The following is a 15,000-nucleotide window of genomic DNA, read 5'->3' as shown; positions in this document are numbered from 1 at the left end:
AAGAAAAGAAGTGAAGCCATAATTACATGTTTGCAGCGTGAAAAGGAAAAAAAAAAAAAAAACTGAATAAGTGTGAAATTCCAGTGTGAGTCTCTGCCTCTTCCTATGAAAATCCACAAAACCTATTGTGAGCAGTTCAAAGTGATCAGATAAGTGTGAGTTTCACATGCATCTGAGTGCCAGTTCGATACATCCTGGCTTGTAGAAAAGGATGTAAAACTATCAAAATAATTCAATTTTTTGCACCGCATTTCATTCATAAAGAAGAGAAATCATTCAGGCCTCAGGAATGCAAACAAAGTTTGGCTGGAAGTACCGAATGTAAACATGAGGTTGGTTTGTTTGCAACAAACAGCAATGGTGCACCCCGGGGTCATTAAATGAAAAGCTAGATAATATGTATCGCAGCTCAAGTATGGTAGTTTAGATAAGCCTTGTTGGGGCTGCATCTCTCGCCGCGACTTGCAGGATGCCACACAGACCGAAAGAAGGCAAGATGTTTGACTTGTTAAATCAAAACTCATGAAATTAGATGATTTAGTTTACTATAAGACGATACAAGTCATGTTTAAGGCTAAACAATATGTTCTTCCAGAAGGTGTCCAAAAGTACTTTAAGCTTCAGCAGACTAAATATAACTTTAGAAACAGTTGTAAATTTATTGTTCCAAAATCTCGGACAGGGGTGAAACAGAGATGCTTGTCCTTTTGGGGGGGGGGGGGGGGGGGGGGTTCAACTGTGGAATGAACTCAGTAATGAGGTAAAAAAAATTGTAATTCTTTATTTCTATTTTAAAAAGATGATTTATCGGTTTATTTTTGAGAGATATGCAACTCTTTATAAAAGTCACACATTGTGTATGTAATGCATCTGCTTTTGTTATTTGTATAATTTAAGGTAACTCTACTTGTAAGTGTACATTATTAGGCATACAAGCTTTCCTTCTGCCTATTTTGTTTTTGTTTTACTTGATTGGTTTTATTTTTGGAAATGGACAAACTGATTGTGACTGATACAAACAAAACCAAATAAACTAACTAACTAGCTAACTTGAACTCAACAGACAGACAGAAGACAGCTCAACAGGTGATGCACTTTCGGCCTTGCAGGGACTCATAAAGCCCTTCCTTCCACTCCCATAACTCATGGCCAGTAGGCGAGGCGGCCACTCCGATCCGAACAAAGCGAGTTCAGGTGTCAGGTGGTCTGTAGATTGCCACCTCTCTCCACTATTACCACAATGTCTGCAATGTCAGCATTTCATTACATGCGCTGGCATTTAGCCAAACTCTTTTAAAACTTCCAATTGGTGCACTTGCCATGTGAAAAACATAGGACACGCCAAGCAGATTGCATGTTTCATGTGCAACTCAGTCTATGAAGACAGCACATGATAATCTAGGTGTAGGAATGTGATGTCAGAGTACCAGACTTGTCCAGAGTAGGTGGTGCCCATGTGGCAGTGCAATAAGTCAAGCTGATGGGTTCGTATCAAAGGCGAGTAAATAAAGCTTCTGGAGGGTCTACCATTTCAGCTCATCAGCAGTGATTAGTATGACACAAATATCACCAGCCTCTGGCTAGTGCGGATCAAGAAGGCCAGAGGAAGAGTGGTAGTTACCGAAACAAGATACAGAAAGTGTTTGTTAATCTCAGTTTTCACAAGATGTAAAAATGGACACGTCACAAGCGGTCGTTTAAAAACAAACCTTGTCCATATTGCTTTCTTATTAAAAGGAAGACTTTGAGGGGAAAACCAGTCAGCAGGAGGGAAAGAAGCTGTTGCAAAGCTGCAAACTGTGAAGCAAGTTGCTGTCCTGCTCTTCAAGCTTCTGCTGCACCCAGGCGTAGCAGAGGAACCTGTTCCAACACAGCCATCCATGGACAAAAATAGCACTCATTCACACACAATGGGAGTTACGCTGGTCTAGTCTAGATGACATGATAACTGCTTCCATGTATGAATATGATTAAGACTTCTTAGGAGCCACCTACACAGGAAAGAGTCATAATGCAGACAAATCTGCGAGCCCTGAGCTTTATGTTCAACATGTCTGAACGAAGTCTGATCCACCCTAAACCTGAGCTGGGTTATAAATTTGTTTAATTTAAGAAGCAATGAAACAACAAATCCTGCAACAAACATGGGTGGATTGGCTGTGAGGCTTTCTGAGTGACTGGATCTTTAGAGAACCGGAGCTCCTATGTCGTCCTGCATTGTGTTTTCTATGATAGGTGTGTCCATTTTATTTCAAATAAAATGCTAAAATGTGCTCCGCTACAACATGAATATCTAAAACTCTTCACATAACACACAGATACCACCTTATCTTCAGTCTGCTGGAACAAAGATATGGCTCACACTACTAAATCGCCCTGGTGGGCACCAGTAATCCTCTGCTTGGGCTACAGGAGCAGCAAGAGCACAACTAGAGCAAAGCGTGTCAAGTCTCCCAAAGTCTGATCTGAAAACTTCCAGAAAAGGAGACTGCTCACTGCGCCTGCAGAGGAATGCTTCAATATCAGCGGCCCAGAACACTAGATGTGATGTGCGCTGCTGGCAATGAGGAGGGAAAAGCAAGGCGAGGGCGAACGATCGTTTAATTAACCGGCTTTGACATGCTCCTCTGGAACCGAGGTTAATGGACTGAATGTCTCCAGAAATCTAGACAGGCAGAGCAGATGGCTAGACCGTATGAGACTTAAGAGCCCACAATGAATAGCATGGTAAGAATGCAGTAAGTATTTAAGGTACTTGTTGCATAATGGCTGAGTGTTGGGCAAAAATAGCTGATGCTAAGTCAAACTTATCCATACGGGCGTACAGAAGACATATCTGGGATTAAGTGTTCCTCATCTGTTGCACCGCCTCAGGGATGGAAAACTGTGGATTAAAACTTCCCCACTGGAATTTTGGGAAGCAATCCATTTTGAAATGGTTATAAAAACAACAAGGAAGGGATTGCTAATAAAAATCAGCCACCAGATGTGTGTAAAAGAAAACAACAGCTCTGAACATCCAAAACGACAGAGATATCAGAAAGTAGAGAGCATCTGAATGTGAAATAGTAACGCACACACTCACCAATTTTAGGTTTGAATTCTAAATATTGTCAATAAGTATGAAGTGGTGGTTAAGTGTATTTATACATTGTGTTGTGTCAAAGATTTAGATAGTAGCTTTTTGTTATCCTTTGCACATCCAGATCAGATTTCTGTCTGTCAACAGGAAGAGTCGCTTTACTGCAATCTGTTTGGAAAGGAAGCCTGAGATTATGAATGGTATGACAACTTTAAGACAAAATATGAAGTGGAAAGCCGTCAAACACAAGCCTGTGTGCTGCATGCTCTCCTTTTTATGTTGGATTTACCAGCATTGGTGTTTACATCACGTTAGAGCTCTTAATTGTGCAGAATTATTGGACCGTACGATACCAAAAGTGCTCACGCACTACTTACTTCCTCATATTTTCTAGTCAAGGAACCAAACTATCTTGTAATCTGATCTTTAACAGTAGTTGTGCATACCTTCTGAAATTTTTTTTTAAACACAAGAACAATATAATCGTTAAAAAGGCACCTTTGCCTCGGCATAGGGCACCTTGCAAAGTTCTGCGTTACCTGTTGTGACACGTAACCGACAACTTAGCAAGAATCTATGATAAATAGAAGCTTTGGGTACGTCGTCATCTGCATCCTGTTCCAAAGATGCATCGTCTCTTCGCGTTTATTTAGGTGCATGTGCAGAAATGTTCATGATGAAAACAGTTTTTCAGATATAAAAAGGTATTTTTGCACCAACAGGTTGATTCAAAGAGCAATTAGAAGAAAATTTTGCTCATCTGAGCATCATCTGGAGCATGTCCATAGAAAATCTGAAGAGCGAGAACAAACAGAGAGAAGAGAATGTAACAGGCCTAAACACCTCTTCAGAAATAGCGGCTAGCGAAGGTTTGACATGTAACCTGAGAAATGCACCTGGACAGCAACTGGACCAAGATGATGAATCCTTCCCCAAGTCTAGACCTCAACATTTATTGAAGTAGTGAGAGATCATCTTGACAGAGATCCAAGTGGCAACCTCCGGCAGTTTAAAGTGAAGCCTATGTGGAAGTGCATAAAACTGCAGTTCCCCCTTCATCCACTAGGGGCTGGCTCCAAAACAGAGCAAATCCCCACAGACTCCTATGTTAAAAAGGCCAACTTCACAGTAGAAATAAACATGTTTATAGCCTGGTTCAAAAATCCATTTTCGGTTTAATAGGTCAGGTTTACCATCATGACAACTGTGGAGGGAGTGAATTTTTTTCTAACTCGCCCGTTTAAAAGTAATTTAATCTCGTAATTTGGCACATTTAGGGGCCTGTTCTTTTGATTGACAGGTACCTGATCTCCCATTTCAAGTAAGAATGTAAAACAACCGTGATTTTTAGCCGGTGCACAACGTGACTTAGCTTTAGCCAGCTTACCTCCATTATCTGGTTACCTCCTGTTATCTCCGGGTTAGCTCGGTTAGCTCTTAGCTACAGACAGCTCGGACTTCACTCGGTGTTCAGGAAAAGAACATTAAGAACATCATGTTCAAATAGCTGAATTTAAACTTAGAAAGTTTGTGCGCCCAGTGGGGTCCCAGTTGGATGATTTGTTACTGACAGCAGGCAGTAGCTGGTCCTCTGTGAGCATCTTGTGTGTAGATTTTGCCTTCCTGCTTGTCCTATTTGTTTGGTTTTTCATTTTTGTTTGTTTTGGGGTTTTTTTTTCCCCTGATGTTCCCAAGTATGGGTGTCTGTAGAGAAGCTAAATCTAAGTGATACATGCAGACAACAACTTAATTAGAGAGAAAAAGGTAATGCCAAGGCTGAGAGAGGCAACTGAATTATACCAGTCAATAAACGTCCTGCATCAATAAACTGTGAAACAAAGCAGAAACAAGTCAACTATGACCCTTCTGGTCAGAAAAAGAAGCACATTCCTAATCAAACACTTCTCAAGTTTAATACCTCAATCTCACGTTTTGTTTTGCCAACAATTGCCGACATATAATGGTGCTTTTCCTGTATGCTGAGGCCACCTAGAGTCTGTCAGGGTAATTAAATTACCATAACTGATGGGAGGCAAACATGGTTTATTTCCAGCTTGTGTAATTTATTTTTAAAATATGCCCATTTCACTGACTGAAACGAACCTTGTCAGTTTGTTAATACGATAATGTTCATACAAGAAGTGAAACCACAGGAATGAAAGAAACCAGCTAATTCACTCTGATAGAAAACCACTGATCCAAATGTGAAAGTCTGAAAGCGCTTCCTGTATCCACACCTGGACAGATCAAGAAATGTGGCAAATATTTGAAGAATCTGAGTGTTTATAATGGCCTTGTCATAATCAACCGGTGAAGGGAAAAAAATGTCAGAAGAACAAAATTGTATTTCGTTTTGTTTTTCACCATTGACAAGATTTGCATCCTGGTATGGCTACAGTCCGTTGGCCTCGTCTTGTAAATGACTTTGTTATGAGTGCAGGCCGGAGCACAGCCATCGGTGGAGACAGACTCGAGAAGGGACAGCATACCAAAGAAATCCACACCGCTGCTTGCCCTTCTTGCCCAGGCCACCACCTTGTCACGTGCCCTCTCCAGAGGGAAAGTCCCTGAAATCAGAGGGGGACTGTGCCTCACTGCCAGTATCCAACAGTATTCCACTTGAATAGAAAACTTTACATGTATATATAAGACCTTGTGTGGGAAGTTGGCATCTAATTGTCATTTATTTTAACATAGAAGTAGCAGAGTCATTCTGAAAGATTTAATTAAAACATTTTTTTTTTCTTTTCCCCCACTTGAAAACAAAACATATTAAAAATATTCACACAGTAAATGCCATGCACAGCAACAAAGCATGCACAGGGACCATTTTAGACCAAAGTGAAGGGCACAACATTGTCTTCTTCCGGTGTTAAGGTGACGAGTATTATCACAACAGAGTCCTACTCTCACAACAGGAAATGGTTGTGACCCCTGTCTGCTTTTTCTACTTGAGCCGAAGCTGCATTCGGTCCCGTTTCAGGGATGCAACACAGATCACTTTGTTTTGTTGTCAAATAAAAGAATCTGAATTTTTATCAACAGAAAAAGTTAAAACTCTGAAAGAGTTTCAGACGCTGCAGCTTTGAGAACAGCAAAAAAAAAAAAAAAAAAAAAAGAGGAAGTGAGATAATTTTTTTTAAAAAAGGAACAAAAAGCAATTTCCTTTAAACCAATGTTTTTACATATGTATATCAACATCTGCTTCAGTTTGTCTGCCTGTTGGCACAGCTCTGCTGTCACTTCTAACCATCACGAAGCGCTCGCGGTGCCAACGGGCCCCATGCACCGCCAGCTGGTGGATCAACACCTTACAGTGGGCTGCGCACTGGACAACAATAGCCCACTCTGGAAGACATGGGCGAGGGCAGCCTTGGCTACTGTAAACCGCTCACAGTAGGAAACACTGTACAGCTGAGTACAGTGACCTACATCTCCAGCTGAAGCTCTTCCTGCACAAGCGAATCAGCTTACAGGCTGCCTGTGTTGTCTGCTTATGAATGAATTATCCAGAACACCTGGGGGTGCGCATTAGACATCCTGCAAGGTGTGACGAGGATTGTTGCGGCCGAGCCATTCAGGTATATGACAGCAGTACAGTTTAACTACAGGTCAAGAAGGTGTCCAATTATTGCCGTGCATCAGATTATTATTGGAATTGGCAGATTTGTTTTAACCTCACTGATTGAATGCTGATGGGTAAAGACTGGATGAGAAGCCATATTTTATCCCCAAAAAGCACAAACACTTCCCAGCAAGCAAACTTCTGCATTTGTTGACAACAACCTCCCCAATTTTTATCCAGCACACCAGCTTCCCTTTCCCAAAGTACTTTTGTTTTTGGCTGTGGCACTTTGAGACGGCCCTGTAGCCTGGTGTAATTTATAAAAGAAGAAAATGGATAAAAGGTTATTATTATCATTTTTTGACAGTTCAATGTGGCAACAAACTTCTAATGAAACATGTCAACATTGAGCTCATCTAAAAAGTGATCTGGTTCCTCCAACAACCGCCTCAACATCAGCTATAAGTACAAAGAGGGTCGTTATGGAAGAGGACCATGGAACACTTATCCAGCGGCTTTATAAATACACTTCAGGGGTCTTTGTGGTTGGTGACAGGCCTCATTACTTTAGATTATAACCTTAAAGCCTCAGATAGTGAAAGGTACCAGCTGTTCTCGCTGAATGGGGGGGGGGGGGGGGGGGGGGGGGGAGCAGGAAGGACAACAGAGTTATGGCTGTACAGCGACACCACTGTTGTAATTCATCTGCAACTCTGCATTTTACACTACAACAAATTTATCCCCAAACTTTCAGTGACTTTCTGTAAAACTAAAACATAAAATCACTGCTAAACAAGCTGCAGAACCCTGAGTTACTTCAGTCTGGTGTTTGTTCTCTGGAAGAGCTTTCCACGGGAACTGTAGGCTTGAAATTTCCCAGATATAAACTAAAGGTTCAGGCAACATATAAATACTCAAATCTGTGGATTTTTCAGTAATCCAGGTGGACATCTTCCTCGTCTGTAGTGTCTGGCTTTATAACAAGACAAAGCTGTCCATAAAAGATCTTTTAGTTCCATATATTCCAAATAGAGCACTTTGCTCTCAGACTGCAGGTTTACTTGTGGTTCCCAGAGTTTCAAAGAGTACTATGGGAGGAAGAGCCTTTAGCCATCAGGCTCCTCTCTTATGGAACCAGCTCCCACTTTGGGTTCGGGAGGCAGACTCCCTCCACACCTTTAAGATCAAGCTGAAAACCTTCCTTTTTCATGATTCTTACAGTTAGGATATGAGCGTCTCCTGAGTTTGAGTCTGCATGTACGGGACCCAACTGTCGAGCCATCCATTACTTATGTAGCAATGGGGATGTCACCTGATGCACTGAGAAGTACCATGCTCCATTTCTCAATAAATTGACAATAAATATATGACAATATTGCCATATTTAACTTATTTCTCCTTTTTCTGCAGGTCTTCCTGAATAAGTGTAGTTGTACATGTTGATCTGTCTTTTCTGTCCTCTCCACCCCTACCAGTTGAGGCAGATGGCTGCCCTCCCTGTGCCAGGTTCTGCCAGAGCTTTTCTTCCTGTTAAAAGGAAGTTTTTTCCTTCCCACTGTCGCCTCATGCATGCTCAGGATGGGGGATTGGATCGAAGTCATGATTTGATGCAATAAGTTGGTTTTCAATCTATGGTTTGTAGGAATTGGCTTGAAATGGTGTGTATGTAAGGTGCTCTGTGACAACATTGTTGTGAAGTGGCGCTATACAAATAAAGCTAAATTGAATTGAAAAGCTGAATATTAATGATATGAACTCCCATAATAGTGATTTTTAATTTGTCTCTATTTTTAAGCCGCTTGCATTTAAATGAAGTATAGCATTTCTGTGGGTTCTAGCCAGATGTAAACACACATGACAGCAGTTACTTCAATAAAGTATTTACTAACAGACCTGCAGTTCAGAAAAACTGTGTGATGACGGCATTTCTACTGTGGAAGAGGAATGTCAAGAATGCAGCCCGGGAGCCAAAACCAGTCCACCAGAGTGTATAGGCTTTTTATTAAAAGCCTATAAAAATGCAGTTTAAACTGATTGTTTAAACTGCATTTATTTCCAGATGATCATAATTTCTTTTTCTAAAAGGAATAATATAAACATCTTGATAATGTAGACTTGTACTTCTTTGCAATAAAACACACACAAAAAAGGGACTTATTATTTAGAAGTCATCATGCCATTATTTTTCTGGTCTGGCCCACTTAAGATTAAATTACTAAATTGAATTTGACACCGCTGATGATGTAAATAGTGCAAAGCTGAAAAGTCTCAGAGTGAAGTAGAAAGGACACCAAGTAAAACATTTAACTGGGAAGATTGGGATATTCACGAAGATCTGACAGTGAGGGTCTACTTGGAAATTATCAGACTTAATTGTGACATCATAAACCTACTACTACGTCACACTCTGTCCAGACAACTCATCCTCGCTGCAAACAGGGCAAAAACAATTCAATGTTAACTCACTTTAAAGCTTGGGTAGGTAATGTTGGGGAGCTAGCAACATGTACAAGTGGTACCCTGCCTTGGCTCCTCCCCTTCTGGTTTTGCTCCTTGCGTGATCCAAGGTTTTTTTTTTTTTACTTCCACCAAGGAGGTTATATTTTTTTTACCAGCATTTATCTGTTTGTGTTCAAGATAACTTAAAAAGTTATGACTGGATTTGGATGGATGTGGATAAGGAGGTCTCTGAGCAACTCAAAAAGTTATGGATGGATTTTAATTAAATTTTTAAGAGTTGTTGGAAATGTAAAAAGGAAGAACATATTTCATTTTTAGTGGTGATCCGGATCACCGTTTGGATCCAGGCCTTGGCGGAGGTTCGCGCTCCACGAGTACTTTTCTAGTTCGCAGCTTTTTCCACCAACAGTTTTCTCTTTCTCAGCTGTTCAGAGGGAGGAGGCAAATAAACCGAGCTGGGTCTGGGAAATCCTGCGTTTTCTCAGCCGTGAAGGACGTTACGAAATATAAGAAATGAACACATTCAATTCGGCACAAATGTTTTGATTGCCCAGAGTTTTTACAGATTTACAGTAAACAAAGGGGTCTAACTATATTTCTTGACTATATATGATTACAAAATGTATAGACTACTATCAGGACTAGGAAGCACTTCACCCAGAGTGTAAAAGAAATGTCTCTGATCAACATTCGCTACCCCAGCTTTAAACTGCTGTTTCTTGCTAATTTCCGATTGTTCCTAAAGGAATTCCCCAGGTCTTTAGCTGTGCTACAACCAGCTATCCACCACCTGTGTGTGGATCACTCACATGGCTGTAAACACTAAAACTATAAACTGAAACACGGCATTTTAGGAGGGAGAGTTGTTTGTTTTGGGACCTGTTAGGTACCCTTCAGAACAGTTTATTTTTCTTCCTATGAGAACAAATTAAAAAAAATAAAATAAAGCCCGAGGAGCTGTAATAATCAGAACCAGGACATTGACACATTCATACTGGCACTGTCGCGATAAGCCTCCTCAGTTCTTTACGGCTTCAATTCCAGCCTGTCTTTACTCAAGCTGTGCTTGTGTATGTCAGACTGATTGAGCAGAGGTCGGCCGACAGCAACGGAAGCGCCACAAAATGCTAATCTGTGGGCTCCCTGCAGGACTGGAGCAAGCAGGCAACCGCTGCACCTCCTTTCCAAACAAATCCCTTCATTAATGCAATCACTGAGATGCCAGATAGCAAGTGTCACCTCTGATTTCGCTCCACACAAAGTAGATCTGAGTGAACTTGTTCCAAACTTGTAGAACGAGAAGGAAAACCAGGCATGTAAGCTAGGGCTGTGACGATATGCTTTTGTTTTTTCCGATTTTTTGGGTGCTGATTCGATTTAAATTGTGATTCTCACAATTCTTCGATATTGCTGATTTTTGTAGATTAAAAACAAAAAAAAAATGTATAAAACTTTTTTTTGTTCGTCATTTTTTCTTTATTTCAATTAGAAAACAAAACCCAACACAGTAGCCAGGCCATCATTCTGTTGCTATTGAGCCCAAGAAGACAAGTAAAAAGATAAAAAATAATAATAAAAAAAATGACAAAAATTTTATAGTGGATTCATTTTATTTATTTAAAAAATAATCCATTTTTTTAACAAAAAAAAAAAATCTATTTCAAAATTGTGAAGCAAAAAATCCAGATTTTTGATTTTTCAATTCCATTTTCCCACCACTAGTGTAAGCCATCCACATCCATTTGTACACCGGTATCTGTAGATCTAAAGAGCATAAAGTTTCTGCCTGTATCCACGGCAACTATCACCCAGCAGATGTGCTACATCTCAAGTTGATGCTCTTTGCAGCCAGGAGGAAGACCTTTGTTTGCTGAAATGCCAAACTCCATGATTAAAACAGGAGAAGATCATGTTCACATTTCAACATCTAACCAACCCCCCAACCCCCCCCCCCCCCCATTTTTTTTTTTTAAACTTTCCAGCATCTTCTGCTGACAGCCCAAAAAGAAAAGAGCACGGCTCCTCTTGCTCCTTTCAGCTGCCCAGTAATGATTTATGGTTTCTACGGTTTAGAGCTGATGTGGATTTGACCAGAGTCTGAAAAAACTTGCTCAGTGAGATGCATGGTTCGCAGGTAGACAGGAACTGCACGAGGCTGAGAAGAGCCATGATGAGGAAACTGAATTGTTGCTCTGAGAGATGTCAAATAACTCAGAGAGGCAGTGAAATGTGTTTTTAAACCAACTGAAAACCAACTCTACACTTTCCACTTCATTTTGGATCATGTGTTGTTGGATAACATCCGTTTTGACTTCAGGACCAGAGACACTCGTGTCTTCAATCAGCTTCTACTTTACACAAAGTGTTAATGATGATGTGGCCAGCTCAATACGATCCGCAAAAATATTAAATCCTTTTATTAACTCAAACACAATCATCTGTTACAAAGTTAAACTAAACACAGATGTACAGTTAAAGCTGGGGTAGGTTATGTTGGGGAGCTAGCAAGATCTGAAAGTGGCGCCCTGTCTCGGCTCCTTCCTTTCTGCCTTGCGTGATCCAAGGCTTTTTTCTCACCTCCACCAAGGAGGTTATGTTTTTACTGGCATTTATCTGTCTGTCAAGATAACTCAAAAAGTTAAGGATGGATTTGGATGGATGTGGACATGGATGTCTCTGAGCAAAATTACCTGCCCCAGCTTTACATACTGATGCAATTCATCGTTTTCTGCCTCTGCACTCATTCCTCTTGCCGTTTCTAAAACACATCCCCAGTCTCTGTGGACCCGAGGTCTGGCCTTTGAAGATCCTAAATCACAGGGGGAGATGTCTGACCTGCCAAATGTTAAACCCAAACCCCACTGTTTGCCCACTTAGCCGCTAACAGCAGGCTAAATGGCAGCTTTACAGTTTGCACCGCTTGCAGCCTCCATCTCTAACTTTGATAACAAAGGCGAGAAGCTGTTGTCTCCTGAACATGTCAAACTTCTCTGCTTCTTCACAAAAAGGAAAAAAAAAAACACACACACTGTTTTGTTGTTTTGAAGATTTGTTTCTTCAGGAAAAAAACTAAGAAAAAAACAAAGTTACATGGAGATATGATAGCAACACAAACACAGTCTAAGTTTGTAGAGGGAACTCTGTAGGAAAACACACACACACAGACTTGTGCTTTCCTCGCCTGATGCCAGGACCACTGAGAAGGCAGCTGACCTTTCCAGGGAGCCGTGTGGGAAATGGGTAACACTGTGGTCATGTTTACTGACATTGTATTAAAACACCACTATCTCTGCATCCACTGCACTTCATTGTGCACAGCTGGGGGGGGGAGAGGAGAGAGTTTTGATCGACGTCAGCCTGTGGACCGCTTACACAGTCGCATTACATTTAATACTTTCTCCAGCAACTTTCCCAGAAATGTGTGGACACACTGTGTGAATATACACACATAAATGTGTGTGTGTGTGTGTGTGTGTGGGGGGGGGGGGGGGGGGGGGGGGGGGGGGGGGGGGGGGGGTATAGGCCTGTGTTTATAACACTTTGTGCATGTCAGCTAAGCTGAGTTCTGGCAGTTCTGGCAGCACAGAGCAAATGTTGTTTACATAAACAACTCAAAAGACCAAAAAGAGCAAATAAACAAATAAATAAACAAACACTTGAAATTGAGACTTTCAGCTTACCTTGATGGGAAACTTGAAGTGCAAATAAAGATTAAAGCAAATGTGACAAATTGTTTGAAAACATCCTTGAAAAACCTTCCCTGCAGGAGTTCAGTCAGCGAAGCAAGTGAAGGGGGAGGACTTCAAGAGCCTGTGTAGCTAAATATGCAAATGAGAGAAAGAGGATGTTGTTTGTGCTTCCGATCAGCCGTTAATATGTGCGAGAAACTGTTGTTTTGGTGTCATGTGGTGATGGATGGTCATGTACTAAGAGAAGGCAGTGTAAAACCCAGTCCGTTATGAGGTCTTGGTGCCTCGACCTCCTTCATGACAACTTAAATAACGTCTTCGTCTTATGATGACGAACACATGATGGAAGTGAAAGAGGCTAAATATTTCCTTTCCTTTGTTTAAAATAAGTTTCTACTTTAGCCTTATTTTGTATCATTTTTAATAATGCATAAGTTAATTCTATCCATACAGATCAATACTTGATATGCATTGATAAATTGGTAAAATACCAGTGCTTTAGGACGCACAAGGCCGATATCTGATTCTGTATCAGCTGATTTTCAATCTGTTAAATGCAATCTGCTAGTTGATAAAAAGGAAATTAAGCAGTGGTCGCTATTTTGTGGTGTGTCCTGGTTATGTCAGACTGATTCAGGTTTATTTGCTGGAGAACAAAGAAAGTAAAAATAGTTTGAAGGAGTGAAATATTTCAACACTGCAGTTATTTTGAATGCATATTGAATTTTCCCTGTCAATACTGGCTAAATCGTTGTCTAAAACATCGACTCTGGCCTGGAGCTTCCCAGATCAGCACTTCACATGTTACATGCTGTACTATAAAAACAATGAGAGGTTTGCACAAATAACAACATCCTGACCTTTTTGCTAACTGCCTGACAACTGTAAACAAATTATCTTGGAAGCAAACAACAAGATAAAAAGTTAACCAAATTGCTCAACTCGAAGCTGGCAGGTTTGGATAACGCAATAAAGAAAAACTGCGACAAAGTGCTTGGAAAGGACAAAAAGGCTACAAAACCATAAGTAAAACTATTCAAGGTTGTCAAATTATATCACAGATGTGACTTTTGGGAGATATCATGTCTATAAATTACATTAAACTCCCATTAAAATGAAATCCTTATACTTGATCAGAACTGGAGATCAGATTCAGGAATCTGGCAGATTTGGATGTTGGGCCTACAGTACATGAATGTCAAATTACTCATTGAAGATGGTGAAATATCAATGACAAGGGCTGACATTTATATGTAGCATCTGCTCCTATCCTCATGTCAATGGAAGGAAATGATTGCAACAAAAGAAAAGTAGGTGCCTTTTTTTTAACATCCAGTTAAGGCAAATACCTGATGCAAGGCTGGATTATCCAATGGACATTATAGGCGCAGGCCCAGGGGCCCATGCCCACTTGGAGCCCACGTTGGGTATACACCAGCAGTTTGGACATGAAACTAAATGTACATAAAATCCATATTGTTACACAACACTGTCTAATGTATTGCTACTGATACCACTGGTTGAGAGATGTTTGAAATGTCGTTTCACAGTAAAACATTCACAATTTTCACAATGTTGCGGTGGGAAGGGAGGGGGGGGGGCTGGAACACTCTGGGCCCAGGGGCCTGTGCACTTTTAATCCAGCCCTGACCTTATGTTATTGGCTGCTAAATGCACAGACAATCAGTATAACCATCTTAAAAACTGAAGCAAATAGATGGAAATCGTGCTCTCATTAGGGCATGTCAATAACACAGTAAAAGAGGGGGTGGTGGTGGCTTGAATGATCAACCCTTAAAAAATGTAAACAGACAGCATTTGGTGGTTTAAAAGCCTCTGTGCATTTCCGTGTCTGGATTCTTCAATGTCGGGCAACGATGAGGCTTCCTCAGTGATATTTGACATGCAAATATACCTGCGCACATTCAGGATGCAGCCCTGCATTCCTGTCATGTCATGCATCCCTCAGCAATGCACAGAGAAGCAGAAGTGGAGGGCGGGGGGGGGGGGGGGGGGGGGGGGGGGGAGACAGAGAGAGAGAGAGGCCCTCTCCATCAATGCGCAGGGCATTCCTCGGCTTTCCCGAGAAAACCACCGGGGACCCGCGGAGTTGGAGGAGGAGAGTGAGGGGAGAGAGGAAGAGGAGGAAGAGGAGGAGGAGGGGAAGGCAATGTTACATATGGGTAAATAAATTGGAGACATAT

Source organism: Telmatherina bonti (assembly GCF_933228915.1).
Source record: "Telmatherina bonti genome assembly, chromosome: 18".
In the NCBI taxonomy this organism is placed as follows: Eukaryota; Metazoa; Chordata; class Actinopteri; order Atheriniformes; family Telmatherinidae; genus Telmatherina; species Telmatherina bonti.
The sequence above is the reverse complement of the archived record's forward strand: the minus strand, read 5'-3'. Positions refer to the sequence as shown.